The sequence below is a fragment of the Merops nubicus genome, unplaced genomic scaffold, assembly GCF_000691845.1.
Source record: "Merops nubicus isolate BGI_N331 unplaced genomic scaffold, ASM69184v1 scaffold47020, whole genome shotgun sequence".
NCBI classification, from domain to species: domain Eukaryota; kingdom Metazoa; phylum Chordata; class Aves; order Coraciiformes; family Meropidae; genus Merops; species Merops nubicus.
Window position 1 is genome coordinate 1 of NW_008583028.1, and position 6948 is coordinate 6948.

A 6948-nucleotide genomic window follows, 5' to 3' on the forward strand; every position below is an offset into this window, starting at 1 on the left:
TTCCCTGGGAGAAAATGCTGGGCGCCGGCAGGCAAAAGGAGATCCCTGAGCTGTCCACCCCCACCCACCGGAGAGCTGCTCAGAGGCTGTGCCCCCCGCCCCGGAGTCCTCCTGGCTCACCGGCCCCACGCTCCTCGGGGAGAGCTGAGACGGGGAAGGTTCTGGGGGTGCTGGATGAACTCAGCCCCCGGTGGGCGGATCTAGAATCATAGAATGTTTGGGTTGGAAGGGACTTCCCAAGGTCACCTAGTCCAACCCCCCTGCTATAAGCAGGGACATCTCCAACTAGATCAACCAGATGAGCTCGGTCGTGCCCTGCAGCCCCCACCTCTTCCCTGCCGCACAGCCCGGCTCTGAAACACCATCTGGGGACTCTTCTCTCCCTTTCAGCAGATGGTTTAGGATTACTTTCCATTCAGACAGTGGCCGATACTCAGCTTGGCCATCACCTGGGGAGGAGAGGTGACATTTCCCTGAGGTTTGCCCTGGGACAGGCGTGGTGGTGCAGCCACAGCATCTCTGCAGCTATGCAGGTTCCAGACTGGGACCTGAGGTACTCCAAGAGGCTGGTAACCCTCCTGGGCTGCTGTGAGTGAGCAGCAGGAGAATCAGGTAGAGTATGAGCAGAAACTGCAGGTCAGCTAAGATCTGCTTGTTCCCATCTTCAGTCCCAGCAGATGTATCTGACCCCAGACCAGTACAGAGTTGCAGGATCTTCTCAGAATTTGCTCAGACTTTAAAAAACAGCAAAAAGGTGGAGCTGTGTCAGGGCTCAGGCAGGTCACTGAAGGCAGGATGCTGCCTGCAAAGCCTCAGAAACCCCAGTGCAAAGCTGAGCATGTTCGTCAGCAGCGTGGCTGCACTCAGGGGAGCTCAGAAGCTGCACCCTGCTAAAGGAAAAGCATGGGTGGGAACGGGGAAGAAGAAACTGGCCTGTGTCTCTTTGTGGGGCACGCTGTGCCTAATTCTAGCTAGTGTGGTTAACCCTGGGGTTTCAAAACCATCACGCTTTATCTGCACAGCTTAGCAATGAGAAGAAAAATGAGGCCTTATGATGGTCCCATGACAGGAGCGAACGCAGAGGCTGCATGATGGTCACTGCAGCTGGTGGCTGCCCCTTCCCTGCTGCTACAGCAAAGCCTGTGTGCCAGCCAGGCTGGGAGCCTTTGCTTGCATAGCCTGGCCATGTTAAGCAATATGCCAACAACTGGCCTTTTGGATGATTTTGGAAAGAACGCTGTGGAATGATCTTTGGCTGCGTCAGCATCTTTCTGTGGTGGTGTCGAGCCAAGGGAAGACCAGAAAGTGCCCAGTAAACACTTTGCTGACGATAGCAGGGAAGAGGCATGAAAAGAAACTAACCTATCTGGTTTCATGGATCCGCTACAGCTGATGGGCTCCAAAATCAGTAGATTCTGGTTTGTAACACTGACGAGCCTGTTTCTGCCACTTCTGAAATCTTCAGAGTCAGGACAGGCATCACCAGAGACCAGAGCCAACAGCAAACCTCCCTTAACTAAAGTCTCCTTGCTATCAGGAGAAAGAACTTTGAGCAATTTCTTGTGGTAGAACTGTCCCCTGCCACTGGCCAAGCAGCTTTCTGCAGGCTTTAGCCTCCTAGTCCTCACTCAGACATGCTTCTTGCTATCCTGCCAAGCGAAACGAAGCCCCCAGCTCACCCCGAGCCCTGCAGGAGGCTGCCCCACAGCACGCAGCAGCAGAGCCCAGCTCAGCAGCCTCCAGCTCTGTGCACCCAGCAGTGACAGGGGCATGTTCAGTGACCCTTCTCAGGCAGGCAGCAGCCACTACTGCAGCCTCAGCCTCAGCTCCCTAAAGCCAGCTCCTAATTAGTGACAGGCCAGATGGACTTGCATCCTCTTGTGCTTTCCGGCTCCGTTCCCTTCAGCCACTCACCAAGGAGAGGAGCCCTGCTCAGGAGCAGGTACCAGTGCCACGTGTGGGAGCACCAAAGAGCCACCTCGGGTACTTCACATCCCCGCTCCCACCTGCCTCCCTCTGCCACTGTGCCTCTGACTAGCTGAAAGAGAGAAAACCTGACATTCAGAGCTGCTTCGTTTCTAATTGTCCTTTACAGTGCCTCTCTCACCTACTCCAGCATGTTGAGTGACTCAAGCCAGGGTTACAGTGAAGAACAGGAAGGAAATTTAAGCTGTTGTTCCCCCGCTGTTGGAGTGGTGCTGCTGTGGTCCTGCTTCCCCCTCGTCCTCCAGCTGCACCATCCTGCCTCGGTCCTGCCTCATCTCTTCAACCAGCAGTGGGGGTTGCTGCACAGGGGACTAAAACTAGCAGAAAACTGGCATTAAGGGACCAATTTCTGCTGGTTTAGCTGAGCACGTTCAAGTCAGCCTGGACTGCCTGGGTTAAGGTACGTGCTTGCAGCACAGGTAACGACCAGGGGCCATACAAGGACAGCAAAGCCTTTTTCCCTAACCCCTGGAGGGGTAAATTCCCATGGTGAATCTGTTTTTGATTGTGTTTTCCCTCCTGAGGACCAGGGGTTTATTCTCTTGACAAGCTGATTTCTCGAGTTCATTGTGTCTCTGCCGCAGGGCACAGAAGATTTAATCTCAGAAGAGGGAGATGCCCACTCAGGTAGAGCGCTGATGTAACGCTGCCCAGCTGCCCCATTGCATCTTCCAGCACAGAAATATCTCCCTGAAACTTCTTCAGATTCTTCGCCGATCCTATCCAAACTCCAATTTTATTTATCTCTCTGCTTTGCATATCTCCATCTGCACCGCTCCTTGCACATCTCCATGGAGATGAAGAAACAGGGCTGGATAAAGCCGCTCGGCGTCGCCCAGCCGCTGACGTGGGTCCCACCAGGTGCTGCACCACCGGGCACTGGAACCAGCACCCACCCCATGACCCCAGCAAGGACTGGACCAGCTGCTCCTGCTCAGGTCAGAGCGCTGAGGCCTGATCCTGCTGCCTCCCACTGCACAGCAGCATCGTTCCCTGCAGGTACGGGGTAAAACCCCGCTCAGGGGGAGCAGAAACACCAGGCACGAGGCCAGACAGGAGTTTGCCCCAGTTCTGCACAGAGTGGGGTCAGAGAGCACATCCACACCCTCATGCTGGGGGTTTTCATGTTCCCAGCAGCATCTACTGCCCTCCACGTAAAATAACCGAGCATTTAGATGTTATCTGAGCCTAACTTATTTTCCTTTACATTCAAAACCGCTGCATTTAGCCCCCAAATTGCCAGTGCTGCTTTAAAGGCATGTGTCAAAATTCTCCCTCTGTAGCCAACATCCCTACAGGAGCGTTATGCACAGCTCCATCTGCTCCAGTATTTCTCAGCTGTTTCCATCCTCAACATCACAGCTTATACACAGCTAACAACTCCAGAGCATGGAAGTGACAAATTAATTCAAACCCTGCTGGAAGTATTGATGCTCTGGTTGACCAACCAATTTTTGATTATTTGGAGTTTTCTGTTTGCTTGTCACTACAGTGATTAAAAGAAATGCATGTTCCCTTCATCATGGAAAGTTGGGACAAATACTCTGCTGGCATAAATCAATGCAGCTCTGTGGAGGTCAGTGGGATGAGGTTGAGTTGCACCAGCTAAAGGCTTGGCTCATCCTTTCAGGGAGGTTTGTGTCCTGTCTCTCTTTCACTAAAGGTCTTCGGAGAGCGTATTTTGATGGCACTGAGAGAGGCCTTTCCTCCCAAACACCTTTATTTATAGCTTTCAGATGGTGACAGGTCTATAGAAAGAGAGTAGAGGAGCAGACCAATTCCTACTTATGTTTGGGTAACTCTTTTTTTTTTTATATCCATTAAATGTCAGTGAACCTCCTGGGGAAAAATCTTTGTTCCCACAATTTTCTGGCTAATAGCTCTCCCACATAGCTGCAGCATTTGACTCTGACTACCTCTTTACAGCACTTAGCTTGTAGATATAACTTTTTTCTGTCTCAAAGCATTCCAGCAAGGGAAGGCTGTACCAAATCCTCATTTTAATCACAGGGAAACTCAGGTGCAGAGACATGAAAGGCCATGTCAAGGTTTGCAGCTGATAGCAGCACTGGCAGAAGAGGTCTCTGCCCAGTCTTCTTTATTTTGGTGGATGTGAGCTGTATTTATATAGTGGATTTTTCTGTTTTCTTTTGCAGCTGGTCGCTAAAGACAGGATTTCTAAATGAGCCTGAGAATTACACATGCAAATCCCAAAGGCCTGGAATTGGGAACATCTGAGCAACAAATTGTCCTTGCTAAAGATGGTATTGGAGCCAAAAAGCCTACAGATTTCGGGCCTGTTGTAAGTACTTTTAAAATCAAGATAAGCTGGTCTCGTCCCTTGCTGAGCCACACTGCTGGTGTTTGCCAGGTGCTGGTTTGCTTCTCAAGGCACTTTCTGCTTGAGCAGAGAGGGGACATGGGGACAGAAGGGGGGACAGTCTGTCACAGCTGCTCCCCAGCTCCACATCTCACAATGTGTTTTCACTTTACGTCTGAGATGCTGAACCCGTGTCCTCAGCTGGGCTGTAGGCAGAGGGAGGGAAGCAGGGCCAGGGTGTCTGTGCAGATGCTCAGGCTGTCAGGAAGGTGCTGCATTACATCAGAGTTTGTCCTGCTCTCCAGCCCTGAGCTGTGTTCCCAGCCTCTCTCAGCCCTCCTCATTCACCCTTTTCTAAGCCACCCAGAATGACCCTTGAGGGGCTGAGCCAGCATCCCCATGACAGGGCACTGGGGATGAGCAGGCAGCAGGGTTGCTTGGACCTGACCTTCCCATCCCCACCTTCTCCCTCACCCCATAAGACCGAGCAGCATCAGCACCTCCAGCCACCAAACCATCTGCCAGCACGGGGCTCTGCGGGCTGGTTCTGTCCCTGGGCTGGCCAGGCAGATCTCTGCTGCACGGGGAGGCTGCACCTTGTGCTGCCCAGCACCCTGTGCTGCCCAGCACCCTGAGCTGCCCAGCACCCTGAGCTGCCCAGCACCCTGAGCTGCAGAACTGCTGCTCTGTGCAGGCGTTTGCAGATGAGGTGCTGTTGCTGACTGAACTACAGCCCAGAGCCTGCCAACAACGTTGGAACAAACTGGTGGGGAACTGGGGAGAGATGACTTTTCTCAGTAGGGAGGTGGCATTTTCATTTGACTCATTCCTGCCTCACTATGACTGTCTGACCAGAAACACGAGGTTTCTGGTGAGCAAACAGCCCCTAGATGCCCCCTACCTTACCTATAGACCTACATAGCCCAACTCTTACATTACCCAAAAGGAGGATAATGTGAAATTTTCACCCTGCTCCAAGGTGATGCAAAGGGTTTAATTATCAGTGGGTTAAATCCATCTTGTTCTTTCCCTGTGGGCTGCTACAGTTGGCAAAGCAAGCAGGACTCCTCCTGTAACATCAGGTGGGCTACCAGGCTGACAGCAGTGGCCCACTGCAGCAGCACACTGAGGACAGCACCATGCCACAAGTGTCAGCCCTTGGGTCTCCTGAGGCTCAGCAGTTTTACCTCGTAAGGGATGGGGAGGGATGCAGACGAGGGGAGCTGGTGGTCAGGGGAAGCCCTCCTGTCAGTCCCATAGCAAAACTGTGCCTGTCACAGCAGGGCTGAGCTGGGATTTCAGGATCTCCAGCACTGCTGAAAAGCAGCTGTGAAATTTAGTATTGCTTTTGGGTTCCTGACAGAAGAAGTAGGGTTTGGTGAGGGCTTGGGCATGTTCTCCTTAGCCGTGAAGAGTACCCACTCCTTTAAAAGGGCAGGGAGAAGCTCTCCTGCGTTTTAAACCCATGAGAAAGTCCTGTTAAGTTTCAGAAAAGCTGGGTCTCAAAATTAAACCAACTGGATTATCCTTCTGGGCTTCATCCAGTATTTCCCAGCCAGGCCACGGTCCTCCCCACTCCTTCTCCCCGCCGGGCAAACGCACCCGCGCGCGCTCGTGGAGATACTCACATTCCCTGCTCCCCGTAGTGATTGTAAAATTCCATGTGGCTGCACGCCTGGATCCAGCCCACGATCCAGGTCTCCTTCTTGGGAAGAGGGGGCACCAGCACTTGGGCGGAGGCTCGGAAGTGTGGGGTGCGGTAGCGCAGGACCACGCTGGAGGACTCGTCGATGCTGGTGGGGATGGGGTCGATGGAGGCTTTGACTTCAATCACCGAAATACTTTCCCGGAAAACTTTGGATTTGCAGCTAATACTCTGAATACAGCCCATGGCATACCCCGAGTACAGTCCGACGCAGCTCCTAGGGTACTCCAGCAATCCTGGGGAATATTAGGCATTGAAATTATCTGGTGCTAGATCAATTACAGATCTTCTGGGTTTGTAATCTCAAAACTGATATCCATAGGATAGAAAATTCATCACGTAAAGCCTTAATTTGAGTATCTCTCTTACAAGTACGGCTCCTGTTTTTGAGGTTAGCTGCACTTCAGAAGCAAAAGGGCCTTTAAATTTTTTTTTCCCCCTTTTAATGACCCATTAAATCTCTTGCTCAAACGGTCTTTGGGTTAAAAAAAAGGTCTCTTGAGTTCAATAAATAACGGTGGTGTTCTTTGCTGATATATTTAGTCCTTCCTTTCCTCAGATGCGGTCTGTCATTCCCCGTCAAACATAGGACTAGCCGGTATTTCCCTTTATTCTTTGGATGAAAAGCAGAATGTTGATAGACACATCTATATAAATAATGAAATAGTTTTTAGCCCCAGCTTGTCACAACCGGTGTGGATTTCCACTTCCTGACTTGCAGTTGTTCATAACTTCCTTTCGCACAAAATTACAATAATAACCGAAAGAATCGACGGCTGGAAAATGCAGAAAGTAGCCAAATCGGCGATTTTGGAGGCTCCTCTGCCAGCGATGTCAGGGCTTCGGGGACTGATTTTTTAATTAATTTTTTTTTTTCCTTAGAAATAGCCGAAACCATCCGGAATAAACCGCGGTCCTGGTGAGGCGGGCGGGCTCC

At 51.5% G+C, this 6948-nt stretch overlaps 1 pseudogene; it reads right to left on the reverse strand.

Moving 5' to 3' along the window:
- Window positions 1–5930: 5930 nt before the first annotated feature.
- Window positions 5931–6197, reverse strand: LOC103772101 (annotated as a pseudogene).
- Between the last annotated feature and the right edge of the window lie 751 nt (window positions 6198–6948).